Source organism: Odocoileus virginianus, chromosome 30 (assembly GCF_023699985.2).
Source record: "Odocoileus virginianus isolate 20LAN1187 ecotype Illinois chromosome 30, Ovbor_1.2, whole genome shotgun sequence".
In the NCBI taxonomy this organism is placed as follows: Eukaryota; Metazoa; Chordata; class Mammalia; order Artiodactyla; family Cervidae; genus Odocoileus; species Odocoileus virginianus.
This window is the reverse complement of record NC_069703.1, coordinates 32,587,709-32,602,986: the sequence shown is the minus strand read 5'-3', so window position 1 is coordinate 32,602,986 and position 15,278 is coordinate 32,587,709. Positions and strand designations below refer to the sequence as shown.

Genomic DNA, 15,278 nt, shown 5'->3' with positions numbered 1-15,278 from the left:
CCCAGGGACAACACTCTGAGAACCACTGCTTTAGGTTTAGTGCAAGTCCTGCCATTCCCCTTTCCCATTTGTAAAATGGAAATCAAAATAGGAATCCTTTGAACCCAGAACTGTTTGATTTACACTTATATGCCTAATACTAGGATTTTAAGTAACAGTTTAAATATTTTTGAACAGTGAAATATTACAATAGCTACCACTTTGGGAATACTTTTTATATAACAGGCATTGTGATGTATTTTACCTCATTTAGTGTGTTCAGTGAATCTTCACTGAATCTTCAAGATATCCCTTATTTTTCCTTTTATAGAGAAAGAAACTGAATTTAGGTAATTTGCTTGTATAATTTTTGTGTGGTGGAGCCAGAATTTAAACCCAGGTCTCCGTCTGAAAAACCCATGCTCTTTTTTTAAAAACTTTATTTTTGCATTAGGGTATAGCCAATTAACGATTTCATGATAGTTTCGGGTGAATAGCAAAGGGACTCAACCATAAATAAATATATATCCATTTTTCCCGAAATTCTCCTCCATCCAGGCTGGCATTGAGCAGGGTTCCCTAGGCTATACAGTTGGTCCTTGTAACCTGTGATATTTCAGTAATGCTGTTAGGCCTACTTGTAAGATAACTTCAGTCAGTTTACCCTCTGCTTGTGTTACTTGTTTCAGACTTTTTGTCTAGAAAGTGATCGTCTTTGACGCATCCTCAGAATAGAAGCGTATAGCACATGTTTCATGTTACTTGGTGTACAGAGCAGCTTAATATTGTGACTTTGATAATGAGATTGTGTTTATGTTTGTTCCTAGTTCTCATCTTGGATTTAAAAGCAGAATTCACTTACCTTGTTCAGTTAGCTGAATGGTTCATTATCAGTAAATGAAGGTCAGGAGAAAGACAGCCCTAAGTTGTACAGGGGGAAATGACTGCTGCCACTGCAGCTGTTAAATCTGTACTGGTCCTCTCCCAGCTCAGACACACAAGCATGTCTGTGGTAGGAAGTTAAGAGCTTTGAGAGTAGTGGGGCTCTTGAGCAAATAAAAGCCATCACTTCTCATGTCAGTTTTCAGTGGTTCCTCTTCTGAGAAAAAGGATAGCAAATGGCCTACAAAGTATGTATTTCTTGAAAAATTAAGAAGTTAATTTCTTACGCTTATGTAGAGTGTTATTTATTATATGTTAAGGTAGTTTAATAAGTGATTGGACTTATAGAGAACTTCTCGGTACTCTGTTTCTTTCCCCACGACCATCATGCCTAACTGCCTAGCATTTTAATATTGAGTCAGAAAAGGACCTCCTTGGAAGCTTAAGACCATTCTCTGGGCTACTGTTAGCAATGAATGAAGTAAAAATCTACTTACTGTTTTGGCCTGCTCCCTTTATACTACTGTAAGGCAGCACTGACCACCTGAGTCATATTCTAAATCAGTTTTACTGCTAAATAGCCATATTGCGAATAATGAGATTTGGTAGAATTAATAATATGGTGTAATATTTATACATACATGTGGGAATGGCCCCTTATGGGCACGCTCTCTCATAAGTACTCCGGAAGTCCTGTCCCTGTCAAAGAGCGAGGTAACGCGCGTCACTGCGGTGGGGAGACCTGGTGGCTGCAGGGGAGAGAGGACGGCGTGAGCCTGGTCTCCCTCTGCGACACCACTGGCTTCAGTGGGCTTTCATAGGCCAGTCTGGGAACCTCACCGCCGAGTTCCAAAAGCAGGTTTGCTCACTGTAAAATTTATGTGTGCCCGCGAGAAGAAGAAAAGAAACTCAGAAGTATCAGAAGTATAACAGGAAAAGAAGACCCATATCTTGCTACCTAAAGGGCCATGCCACTCATGTTAACATGTTTCTTCCAGTTGTTTTGCTGTGTACTTAAGAAAAAAATACTTCTGAAATCAGTGTACCACAATTTAATATCCCTCTTAAAATTATCGGCAACTTCTCATTAAAAAGTCTTTCTAAATATGTATTTTAAAGGTGCAAATAGCCATTCCCCAAGGAATTATGTATTTTTTTGTTTATAAATACATTTAAACAAGTGACTCATAGCTTTACTTTTTTGCTGGCTAAATAATACCAATTAAGAAAAAAAATCACTAGTTGCGCAGTAGTGCGAGCGCCGTACAGCTTCCGTTTTCAGGATCGGCCGCCCTCCCGCGTGCTGAGCTGCTAGGAAGCCGCTGTTGGCGAGCTCGTAGGAGCTAGAGACCGTCGTCACCTCTCCACTTCTGACCAGGGGGGAAGAATGGCTGAGGCAGATCGTCCAGGAAAGCTCTTTATCAGTGGCCTCAAAACAGAAATAAATGAGAAAGCCCTTGAAGCAGTATTTGGCAAATACGGGCCAACAGTGGGAGTTCTCTTGATGAAAGGTCGTGCAACCAGTAAATCTAGAGGCTTTGCTTTCGTCTCCTTTGAAAGCCCAGCAGATGCCAAGGATGCAGCCCGAGACATGAACGGAAAGTCCTTAGGTGGAAAAGCCATCAAGGTAGAACAAGCCACTGAAGCGTCATTTGAAAGTGGCAGACGTGGACCACCTGCGCCTCCAAGAAGCAGAGGCCCTCCCTGGGGTCTGCGAGGAGGAAGAGGAGGAAGTGGAGGAACCAGGGGACCTGCATCCAATGGAGGGCACGTGGATGATGGTGGTGGTTCCATGAATTTTAACATGAGTTCTTCCAGGGGACCACTTCCGGTAAAAAGAGGACCACCACCACGAAGTGGGGGTCCTCCTCCTAAAAGATTTGCCCCTTCAGGACCAGTTCGAAGCGGTAGTGGAATGGGAGGAAGAGCTCCTGTATCACGTGGAAGATACAGTTACGGAGGTCCACCGTAACGAGAGGGAGCCCTTGCCCTCTTGTCGAGATGTTTATTTGTTCCCAAGAGATGATGGATATTCTAATAAAGACAGCTATTCAAGCAGTGATTACCCAAGTTCTCGTGATATAAGAGATTATGCACCACCACCAAGAGATTATACTTACTGTGATTATGGTCATTCTAGTTCACGTGATGACTGTCCATTAAGAGGCTATAGTGATAGAGATGGCTATGGTTGTGATCGTGACTATTCAGATCATCCAAGTGGAGGTTCCTACAGAGATTCATTTGAGACTTATGGTAACTCACGTAGTGCTCCACCTACATGACGGCCCCCGCCATCTTATGGTGGAAGGAGTCACTATGATGATTACAGCAGCTCATGTGACGGATATGGTGGAAGTCAAGACAGTTACTCAAGCAGCAGTGATCTCTACTCAAGTGGTCGTGATCGGGTTGGCAGACAAGAAAGAGGGCTTCCCCCTTCTAAGGAAAGGGGGTACCGTCCTCCACGAGATTCCTACAGCAGTTCAAGCCACGGAGCACCAAGAGGTGGTGGCCATGGAGGAAGCCGATCTGTGATAGAGGGGGAAGCAGAAACAGATATTAAAAACAAACAACTTTGGACCAAAATCCCTGTTCAAAGAAACAAACAAAAGTGGAACCTATTCTATCATAACTACCCAAGGACTACTAAAAGGAAAGATTGTGTTACTTTTTTAAAATTTCCTGTTAAGTTCCCCTTCCATAATTTTTATGTTCTTGTGAGGAAAGAAAGTAAAACATGTTTAATCTTTGATTTTATGACATTGCTTTCAACAAGCAAATGAAACATTAAGTGTGTTTAAGACTTGACATGTGTACTAGTGGTGTCATCTTCCAAGTAAAAGTGTCCCTAAAGGCCACTTCCTATAGGATTTTCCCCAGTAAATGATGAGGCAAGCAGTTTATCTTACACAAAATTTCTAGTCATCTAAAATGGAGAGATGAATCCTCCTGCCTATATAAACAAGCTCGTTATTAGAGGGTGGTCGAGGTATGCTACTCTTAAGATTTCAGAGTGTCTTCAAACTGAAATCTCAAATGTTCTCAGTATGAAAAACCTTAGATCAGATGCATATATGTCAGGAAAGTGCTATCCACCCAGTAAACCCAGCAAAAAGCAAATGGATAATGTTGGCCATATTTTGCCTTTCTGACATTTCCTTGGGAATTGACAAGAACCTCCCCTTTCCCCCTCCCCATTAAGACCATTTAAGTGTGTGTGAAGCAACTACAGAATACTAAATAAAAAGTTTGGCCAAAACCAACCATGAAGCTGCAAAAAAAAAAAAAAAATAGAAAATAAAGAGAATGAAAATCAGCCATTATTTCCCAGAGAAACCTTTACATGTGGAGAGAATTCTTCATCTGCTTTTTACTTTTATAAGTAAGTAAGTAAAGTCGCTCAGTCGTGTCCGACTCTCTGTGATGCCGTGGACGGTAGCCTACAGGGCTCCACCATCCATGGGATTTTCCAGGCAAGAATACTGGAGTGGGTTGCCATTTCCTTCTCCAGGGGATCTTCCTGACCCAGGGATCGAACCCAGGTCTCAGGCATTGCAGGCAGATGCTTTACCATCTGAGCCACCAGGGAAGCCCTTTTTACTTTTATAGACATATATAAAATATACACATATAAACTGTCTTAAGTTGTACACATGTAACTTAAAGGAGATTTTTGTTCATGCTTGCTTGTAAGTTAAATTTTTATCCTAGCATATCATGTACATCATTTCATGTCAAGATAGAATTACACATCATTTATTGGGTTGTGATTTGTGTTTTAAATACCAGAACTAATCTTTTGGCTGTGTTGGGAAGAAGGCACTTTTAAGAATGAAGATGTTTACAAATAAGAATGTTACTTTTGTACTATGATTTATATAACTAGTCATTTGTTCATGGACATTTGTGTTATTTCCATATTCTTGCTTTCATGAATAATATAATACTGTGATTAACATCCTTGGCATTTTGATCTTTATATTGCTAATTTCTTCATGATTGTAAAATAACTGATTAACATTTATCCCTCTGTTTAATGAAAACAGAGCAGTGGAATGCCTATGATTTTTAAAAGCTAATAATATAGAAGGATTTATGAAAAGAAAGAACCTATTCTTCACCTCTGTTCTTATCCATCAGAGGCAGCTGCTTTTAATTCCTCTGGCCTTACCTCTGTTATCTATAATATAGTTTTTTTTTTTTTTTTTTTACCATTGGTTTGTCATTATCCATTGACTGTGCTTCAATAAGTGGTGTTTCAGTTTCTTTCACAGCCTTTCTTTTTCCATTTCCTCTCAGTGTAGTTAGGTTCTTGGTCCCATTACAACTAAACAAATTTTTACAGCATGCGGTTTGGATACTTGATGAACAAGTCCTACTCTAAAGATGAAAAAGAGCAGTTTTTGTTTATGAATTCTGTTTCCTTCTTAACTCTTGCTTCTTGTTCTGTACTCTTTTTCTGTCAGAATTTTTTCCCAATTTACTGCTAAGAGGATTTACATTTGCCAACTCTTATTTTAAAGGAGAATGATAATCCCGGTGAATCTTTCTTGTGAGATTCTCAGGAGTTCCCATGTGACCTGTAAATAAAACAGATGAAACCTTAGGGAAAATCTTTCTATATCTTATCCACATGTAGTGTTTTAGGTATGTTGTCAGTCTTGTCTCAAGATTTTCTTCATTGCATTGTCCAAACCTGAATTATATTGAGAATTATAAAAATTTAATTCTAAGGAGGATGGGAGTCCCTTTTAGAGCCAGTAATCGTTTCCTTAAGGAATATATCACAACATATAGGAATTTACTTTACTAGGCAGTCAATGTATTAGTCATTCTTTTAGTCAGTGATTCAGTATTGCATTTTAATTTTGTTCTGTTTTTGATGGAGGTTTAATGATCTGTTGTTTGTTCTGTACTTTTTGCTAATTTGTTTTTGTGGGTGTTATCAACAAAGCCAGATTTAAGTGAATTAAGAGCTTTGTTACCTCATGCATATGCCTCAAGTGATAAAATCTCAGATGTTATAACTAATGGAAAATGACCTAAAACTCATTTATTTCATCTTAATTTAATGCTTTTGTATTCCAAGAATAGTTATTGATCTTATACGTATGTACAAATGCAAACTCATGATACCCATGATTAAGATACCCTAGATAGTGAGTTAAACTGTATATTTTGAAAATAATTTGTTTCTATAAAGGTCTTCATAAACCTCATGTTTAATTTGTGGGTAGAATATTAGTAGCTTCCAGGTTTTGTGTATCAAGCACTCTGTTAGGTACTCTCCAAAATGTGTCTATAAATTTGCATTCATCCCTTTTAACGATTTCTATTTTACAAGGTAAGAAAGTGGGACTCTTTGAGTTATTTGCCTGTAGTAGCACATCTATTAAATGATAGAGCTGAAGCTAGGTATGGTCATGTGTTCTCCCATTTTATTTTCTGTACCTCAGTTTCTAACATGGAAGAAGGATGCTCAGTCACTAAATAATGTCTGAGTCACTTGTGACCCTATGGACTGTAGCCCATCACGATCCTCTGACCATGGGATTCTCCAGGCAAGGATACTGGAGTGATTTGCATTTCTCTGATAATGAGTGGTGTTGAGCATCTTTTCATGTGTTTGTTAGCCATCTGTATGTCTTCCTTGGAGAAATGTCTGTTTAGTTCTTTGGCCCCTTTTTTGATTGGATCATTGAGCTGCAGGAGTTGCTTGTATATTTTTGAGATTAATCCTTTGTCTGTTGCTTTGCTTGCTATTATTTTCTCCCATTCTGAGGGCTGTCATTTCACCTTGCTTATAGTTTCCTTTGTTGTGCAAAAGCTTTTAAGTTTCATTAGGTCCCATTTGTTTATTTTTGCTTTTATTTCCAATATTCTGGGAGGTGGGTCATAGAGGATCCTGCTGTGATTTATGTCGGAGAGTGTTTTGCCTATTTTCTCCTTTAGGAGTTTTATAGTTTCTGGTCCTACATTTAGATCTTTAATCCATTTTGAGTTTATTTTTGTGTATGGTGTTAGAAAGTGTTAGAAAGTGATTGCTGTTATCCAAAAGTCTACAAGCAATAAATGCTGGAGAGGGTGTGGAGAAAAGGGAACCCTCTTACACTGTTGGTAGGAATGGAAACTAGTACAGCCACTATGGAGAACAGTGTGGAGTTCCTTAAAAAACTGGAAATAGAACTGCCATATGACCCAGCAATCCCACTCCTGGGTATACACACCGAGGAAACTAGATCTGAAAGAGACACGTGCACCCCAATGTTCATCGCAGCACTGTTTATCATAGCCAGGACATGGAAGCAACCTAGATGCCCATCAGCAGATGAATGGATAAGGAAGCTGTGGTACATATATGCAATGGAATGTTACTCAGCCATTAAAAAGAATTCATTTGAATCAGTTCTAATGAGATGGATGAAACTGGAGCCCATTATACAGAGTGAAGTAAGCCAGAAAGATAAACACCAATACAGTATACTAACACATATATATGAAATTTAAAAAGATGGTAATGATAACCCTATATGCAAAACAGAAAAAGACACAGATGTACAGAACAGACTTTTGGACTCTGTGGGAGAAGGCGAGGGTGGGATGTTCTGAGAGAATAGCATTGAACCAAGTATACTATCAAGGGTGAAACAGATCAGCAGCCCAGGTTGGATGCATGAGACAAGTGCTCAGGGCTGGTGCACTGGGAAGACCCAGAAGGATGGGATGGGGAGGGAGGCGGGAGAGGAGATCGGGATGGGAAACACATGTAAATCCATGGCTGATTCTTGTCAATGTATGGCAAAAACCACTACAATATTGTAAAGTAATTAGCCTCCAACTAGTAAAAATAAATTGGGAGAAAAAAAAAAGTACTTGAGTGGGTTGCCATTCCCTTCTCCAGGGAATTTTCCCAACCCAGGGATCAAGCCTGCGTCTCCTGCTTGGCAGGTGGATTCTTCACCACTGAGCCACCAGGGAAGTCAGTGGAAGAAGAATAGATGAAAACAAAATGAATAGTAACTAAGATAGAAATTTTGAATGTCGAGTTTGTTATTGGTGTCACCAAAGCCAGTGATCTGAAGTTCATGTTAGGTGAATAGCATAAAATATGTCTAGATCTGCCTTGTCTTTTCGTGCACTTAGACCTGAATCTTTGTAACTTTCCTGTTGATTCCTTTGGATACTGTGATGTATTGCATGTAGAAATCATAACTTATCTCTGCCGCTCTTGATTAAAATTGTTACTTCTCAAATTGGTCCTTTTACATTGGTTCCCCTGTGAAAATCATCAATCTTTCCCATTACTACCGAGTTTGCTTCCTCAGCTCTAGATTCTGTGTTTGTCTCTTGGCTTTATTGAGACAACATTTGAATATCGTATAATTCACCCGTTTAAAATGTACAGTTATTGGATCTTGGCATATTCAGAGTTGTACAGTCCTCACCAAAATCAATTTTGGGACACTTTCATCACCCCCAAAAGAAAGCCCGTGTCCTTCATTAGCCCGTTACCCCCCAACACCCCAGCTCTTCTTCTCATGTTTGTGCTATGTCGCTTCAGCTGTGTGTTGACTCTGTGCAACGCCCTGGACTGTCGCCCGCCAGGCTCCTCTGTCCACGGGGTTCTCCAAGCACGGATACTGGCGTGGGTTGCCCTTCCTTTCTTTAGGGGTTCCTCCCAGTGCAGGGATCAGCCCCGTGTCCTGCTTCTGCACTGCCGGCAGATTCTGTGCTATCTGAGCCACCGGGGAAGCCCACGCCACGCCTCGGCGCCCACTGGTCTCCTTCCTGTCTCTGGTAGGCTTGCCCGTTCTCAGCATTTCATGGAAGACTTACTGTTCTTAGCCCGTTTTTGTTGCTTCATAGTATCTATTGTATGGATATATGTATCATTATCTGTTCATCAGTTCAGTTCTGTCACTCAGTTGTGTCTGACTCTTTGTGACCCCATGGACTGCAGCATGCCAGGCTTCCCTGTCCTTCACTATCTCCCTGAATTTGCTCAGACTCATATCCATTTAGTCAGTGATGCCATCCAGCCATTTCATCCGCTGTTGCCCCCTTCTTTTCCTGCCATCAATGTTTACCTGCATCAGGGTCTTTTTCAGTGAGTTGGCTTTTTGCATCAGGTGGCCAGAGAATTGGAGTTTCAACTTCAGCGTCAGTCCTTCCAATGAATATTCAGGTTTGATTTCCTTTAGGATTGACTGGTTGGATCTCCTTGCAGTCCAAGTGACTCTGAAGAGTCTTCTCCAACACCACAGTTGAAAGCATCAATTCTTTGGTGCTCAGCCTTCTTTATGGTCCAGCTCTCACATCCAAACATGACTACTGGAAATACCTTATCTTTGACTATACAGACCTCTGTCAGCAAAGTGATGTCTTTGCTTTTTAAATACACTGTCTAGGTTTGTCATAGCTTTCCTGCCAGTAAGCAATCATCTTCTAATTTCATGGCTGCAGTCACCGTCCACAGTGATTTTAGAGCCTAAGAAGAGGAAATCTATCACTGTTTCCACCTTTTGCCCTTCTGTTTGTTATGAAATCATGGGACTGAAAATCATCATCTTAGTTTTTTGAATTTTGAGTTTTAAGCCAGCTTTTTCACTCTCCTTTTTCACCTTCATCAAGAAACTCTTTACTTCCTCTTCACTTTCTGCCATTTGTGTAGTATCATCTGCATATGTGAGGCTGTTGACATTTGTGCCTGCAATCTTGACTCCAGCTTGTATTTCATCCAATCATGGCACTTTGCATGATGTTCTTTGCATATATTAATTAAACATGGTGATGATATACAGCACTGACGTACACTCCTTTCCCAGTTTTGAATCAGTCTGTTGTTCCATGTCTGATTCTAAATGTTGCTTCTTGACCTGTTTACAGGTTTCTCACGAGGCAGATAAGGTGGTCTGGTATTCCCATCTCTTTGAGAATTTTCCAGTTTGTTGTGATCCACACAGTCAAAGGCTTTAGCATAGTCAGTGCAGCAGAAGTAGGTGTTTTTCTGGATTTCTCTTCCTTTTTCTATGATCCAACGGATATTGGCTGTAGATACTTGATTTATCAGCTATTATGAATAAGTAACATTAGTATGTAATTTTTTTTGGTGGACGTGCTACCCTCTCTCTTACCCTCACAATATAAATAAGACTATTATATCATCATTTTAAAAATCAGTGGCTCCTCTTTGCTGAGAACGAACGATTAACATATCTTAGCAAAGCATATGCAGTTTTCCTACGGTCTGGCTACAATCAGACTGCAGTTGCACCAGCATCATTCCACTTAACTCTCTTTTCCCCAACCCTTTCTAAAGAGAACCCCTTACCTATTTGTGGAACATGCTTTACTTCCTTATCTCTGTACTCTGCAAATTTCTTTTCAAAATAATATCTCTAATTCTTCATCTGAACTAAAGCTTTTTACTTCTCTGCATGCAACTCTGATTTTACTAGACCCTTCCACAGTTTCAGACCTAGTTTTGTCTGATTTTTAATCAGTTTTAAATACAGTAAATTGAAAATACATTAAAAAACAGGGTTTATCACATCTTGTTTCTTTACTTACTGTGATATTCTTTTTATTGGGACTCCTAAGGGCAAGGGCTTTTTCACTTCATAGCTTAATACAGTGCCTGACAGAGTCTTGATGCTCAATCAGTGTTGAGTATGTGTCAGGGAAGTTAAAATTAGCAATCATATTAAATTGGTTTGTATTATGGCTATCTGTCCTGTCCTTTATATTCTGTTCTGACATCAGCACACCCATTAAAAAAAGACAGAGGAACTTTTGTTACATGTCAATTAAAAAAAAATTAACCATTCTAGAAAAAAATACTTGTTGTGAGCCTCATTCTCTCTGGTAATATTGATCCCAGCACTGCTGAAATTAGATTATCTTTCAGTTACCTTTTGTCTTTAAAATTCTGAGATTCTGACTTTGGTTTAGTTTCAGTTTGAGACATTACTGATTTGTCCTGTGATAACCTTGTTTATTCTTTAGGGATTCTGAGTAGAGAAATTAGCCACATTGATTCCACTGAGAGGGTGAGCTCTGTCTTGGTGGTGGTGGTGCTGGTTTAGTCGCTAAGTCGTGGCCGACTCTTGTGATCCCCTTCCAGGCTTCTCTGTCCATGGTATTCTCGGGGCAAGAATACTGGAGTATGCAACAATTAACACTGACCAAATAGATCCCTTCGGTTTATAAATTGCAAGGTTTTTCACAGTTTTATTTGCTAGTTTTCATAGTTAGTTTAGAGACCACTTGAAAGTTCGATATGAACCTACTCCTAAATTTATCCTCTCCAGCCCCTGACTTCTCTTCTCAGCTTGGATTCAAATATTGAAATGGCTACTTAGCCATTTGGATATCTGTTAGGCACATGTTGCTTTTGATTACCCCTTCCCCTAAGTCTGTTCCCCCTATCTCACAGGAGTATCTCCACCCACTTAATATTTCAAACCATAAACTTAAAAGCCATCATCTGTTTTCATATAGTTATCCCTTTTAAATATATGTTTTAAAAATTATTGTATCTTTTATTATTATTTTTTCTTCAGGTAGGATGTAAACTCCATGAAGACAGATTTTAGAATCTTACTCACCTAATTTTGTATCCCATGCACCAGTGTGTGACATATAGTTTGTTCTCAGTAAATACATATTAAATAAGTGAATCAGTCAATCCTCATTCCTTCCTGTCCCTTCTTTTCAGTCAAATCAATAGGAATTTTGTTTGCTCTGCCTTTGATATACAACCCAGATTGTTCCAGCTTCTTTTCATCTTTATTTTTACTGTTCTAAGTTACCATCAGTTTTGGCCTAGTTTATTGTGATAGCATTTAAACTAATTGTTTCCATTCTTCTGTTCATCTGTTCTTTTCACAAAGCAGCCAAAATGATCTTTGAAAACATCAGATCTGTTCATACTGCTACTGCTAAGTCACTTCAGTCGTGTCAGACTCTGTTCTACCCCGTCCCTGGGATTCTCCGGGCAAGAACACTGGAGTGGGTTGCCATTTCCTTCTCCAATGCGTGAAAGTGAAAAGTGAAAGTGAAGTCGCTCAGTCATGGCTGACTCTCCGCGACCCCATGAACTGCAGCCCACCAGGCTCCTCCTCCCATGGGATTTTCCAGGCAAGAGTCCTGGAGTGGGGTGCCATTTCATGGTCCTGCTTAGAATTTCCTCTAGGTTATCCCACTTCTCAAAGTCCATACCGTACCTAATAAGCCCTTAAGCAATGTTGCCTCTGCTGCAGTATCTTTTCAGCTTCAGGATGGGGGGTTACTCCCTACCCCACTTGGAACAGCTGAGTCAAGCCCATTGCATGACCTTGTCAAACTTTCAGGGTCTTATACCTGTCATTTTTCTGCCATGTGAGTTCTTTCCCTAGTTTTTGTTATTACTATGTAACAAGTCACCCCAGAATTAACAGCTTAACATAGCACCCATTTGTTATCTCACAGATTAGGTGGATCTGCGCTGTTAGGGTCATCTGCTTAGGACCATGCTGAAATTAAAGTATAAACAAAGACTGGAATCTCATGTGAAAAGTGAAAGTGAAAGTCACTCAGTCATGTCTTTGTGACCCCATGGCCTATACAGTCCATCGAATTATCCAGGCCAGAATACTGGCTTGGGTAGCCTTTCCCATCTCTAGGGGATCTTCCCGACCCAGGAATCGAATCGGCGTCTCCTGCATTGCAGGCGGATTCTTTCTCACCCAAGCTGCACCTTCCTTCCCTCCTCCTTTCCTCCTTCTCTCCTTTCTTTCTCTCTATCTCTCTGTCTACCCCCACCCCCTGCCCCGACCCCCATCCCCCCGTCGTCCCCCCTCCCACACACTCTCTTTCTTGGATTTCTCTTTGTCTCTTCCTCCTGTCTCTCTCTCTCTTTTCCCCTCTCTTCCCCCATCTTTCTTACTTTCCTTCTCTCCCTCGTTTTTTCATTTCATCTACCAGGGCATCTCATGTAAGGCTTGGAATTCATTTCCATACTCATTCGGATTGTTGGAAGACTTTATTTCCTTGTGGTTGTTGGACTCGGGTCCTTGTTTTCTTACTGGCTGTTTGCTAGGAATTGCTCTCAGGTCCTCGAGGCTACCTTCAGGTCCTTGCTGTGTGGTCCTCTCATAATCTGGAAGGCTTAGTCTTTAAGAACAGCAAGAGAATATCTCTCTGATTCACTGTGTTTTAAAGAGCTCAGCTAAAAAGTTCAGACCCACCCAGGGGAATCTCTGTTGATTAACTTGAAGTCAGCTGTTTAGTTACCTAATCACAGGAGTGATATTCTATCATGTTCACTGGTATATTAAGGGGAAAGAATTATACAGAGTATGTGCACCAGAGACAGGAATATTGAGAGCCATTTTAGATTTCTGCCTACCACAGTTTGCCGTCTGGCTGAGGAGGATTCCCACATGGTATCCTGTCTTTGTTACCTTTCATTCCTAGACATGTTTCTGAGGGCAGGTGTTTTTTTCTTATTTTTATTTCATTACTGATTTGAGGTAGGTAGTCAGCATTGAAAAAGTAGCTGATGTGTTTTTATTGCATTAGCTTCCATTGCCAGTTATTGATAAATATGAAAAGAAACAATCCTTAGAATTGAACCCAGTACTCAGAGAGTCCATGATAGAAGTGTCCATGATAGCATCTATTTGCTTGAGTATTTAAGTATTACTCAAATTTTATGAAATTGCCTTTTTAAAAAATGTGAAAAAAGCTTCAATTTCAGAAATTCCACATGGTTCAACCTAAAAAGTGTAGCTAAGAGGAGAGCAAGGAGGAAGGTAATATACTTTCTTTCTCTTTTTCTTGGTTTTTGGGAGGAGTTTGGCAGTAATAATGTCTGACTTTGAAAAAATGTCATGATACTAGTAAAATTTTCTAGTATTCACTGTAGTGTTTCTTTTAATTGACTAAATCAACTTTTATTTCCCAATATTTTTAGTTAAAAATATCTCTAAATATTGGGAAATAAATAATCTGAAGGAAGAAGTAGGATGATATGAAAAACTCACCAGGAGGGGTGGAGAGCTGAGGCTTGAGTATTGAAATTAGCCAAGTAAGAAGGCAGTCCAACCAGTCCATCCTAAAGGAAATCAGTCCTGAATATTCATTGGAAGGATTGATGTTGAAGTTCTGAAGCTTCATTACTTTGGCCACCTGATGCAAAGAACTGACTCTTTGGAAAAGACCCTGATGCTGGGGAAGATTGAAGGCGGGAGGAGAAGGGGATGACAGAGGGTGAGATATTTGGATGGTATCACTGACTCAATGGACATGAATTTGAGTAAACTCCGGGAGTTGGTGATGGACAGGGAAGCCTGGTGTGCTGCCGTCCATGGGGTCGCAAAGAGTTAGACACGACTGATTGCCTGAACTGAACTGAACTGAACTGAAGAAAAGCTTTGGAATCCTTCCAGTCTACCCCAAATTGAACTTGGTAATTTCCATGTGGGAGTTGCAGCTGTTGAAATGCTTTCAGATGATTTCACTAAGTAAACTTCATCTCGGGATAAAAAATTAAGGGATGACTTTTCAGACATAAACTATGTACCGTGTTTGCCTTTATAGGAATGAATTTATTTATTTTTTTGCTGAAAACATTATTTCTTGACAGGAGTTTTTTGCAATTCTTTTGACAAAGAATTAATTGTTTTTAAGTGCTGTGTTTTTATTGCATATATTGGGCAACATGTATATGTAGATGCAATGAATAAAAATGTGTTTTATATGTGTGTATATAATGTTTAACAATATATCTATATTCATTCATATCTGTCTAGAATTCAATCATAAGTCTATATGTGAGTACTTCCTTAAAATAGAGTTTATTCTTTCTAGATTTGCTGATTGGTGATTTCTGGATAAATTCGTCACAGCGTTACTATTTTCATTTTTCTTTTATTACCCTGTCCCTTGTGTTAGTACATAAAGTGACAGAGATGGAAGAATACCATAGCTGTGTATAAGACATTCAGAGCAAATGGGCACGCATGCTTATTGTATAAAAGAGATAATTTTTCTTTCTGGAGCAAAAGGCAGCATGCTTACTGTCCGTTATAAAATATTCAAGTTCCCTAAGTTCAGGGTTCCTTTCAGGTAATGCAAGTCACCACATGGACACATAGTATGTGGCCTTGTTTGTGTTACCCTGAACCTTAGGTTCAAAGTGTGGTACAGAGATACTCTACTGCTGTTGTTTAAAGTAATAAATAGTTCCTCATTTTGTCCAAAGTGGGGGGGGGTAAAAAACCTAGAAAGTTTTATGTTTCATTGGTGATCATGAGGTACCCCTGAGCCAGATTCACACTCTGGCTGCCTGTCTTCTTCAGGTATCGATGTGCTTTATTTGGCTAGTATAGTGTTTTGGAAGTTAGGAAAATTTTATGTAAAAATCTTTACTT

At 39.7% G+C, this 15,278-nt stretch overlaps 1 protein-coding gene and 1 pseudogene across 3 annotated transcripts in view; both read left to right on the top strand.

Annotated features, from left to right (window-relative positions):
- The window catches only part of EIF4G3 (eukaryotic translation initiation factor 4 gamma 3), a 348,977-nt gene that overhangs the window by 107,897 nt on the left and 225,802 nt on the right, over positions 1–15,278 (top strand). The gene's annotated exons all lie outside the window — the stretch shown is intronic.
- LOC110149557 (RNA-binding motif protein, X chromosome-like) lies at positions 1,980–4,127 on the top strand (annotated as a pseudogene).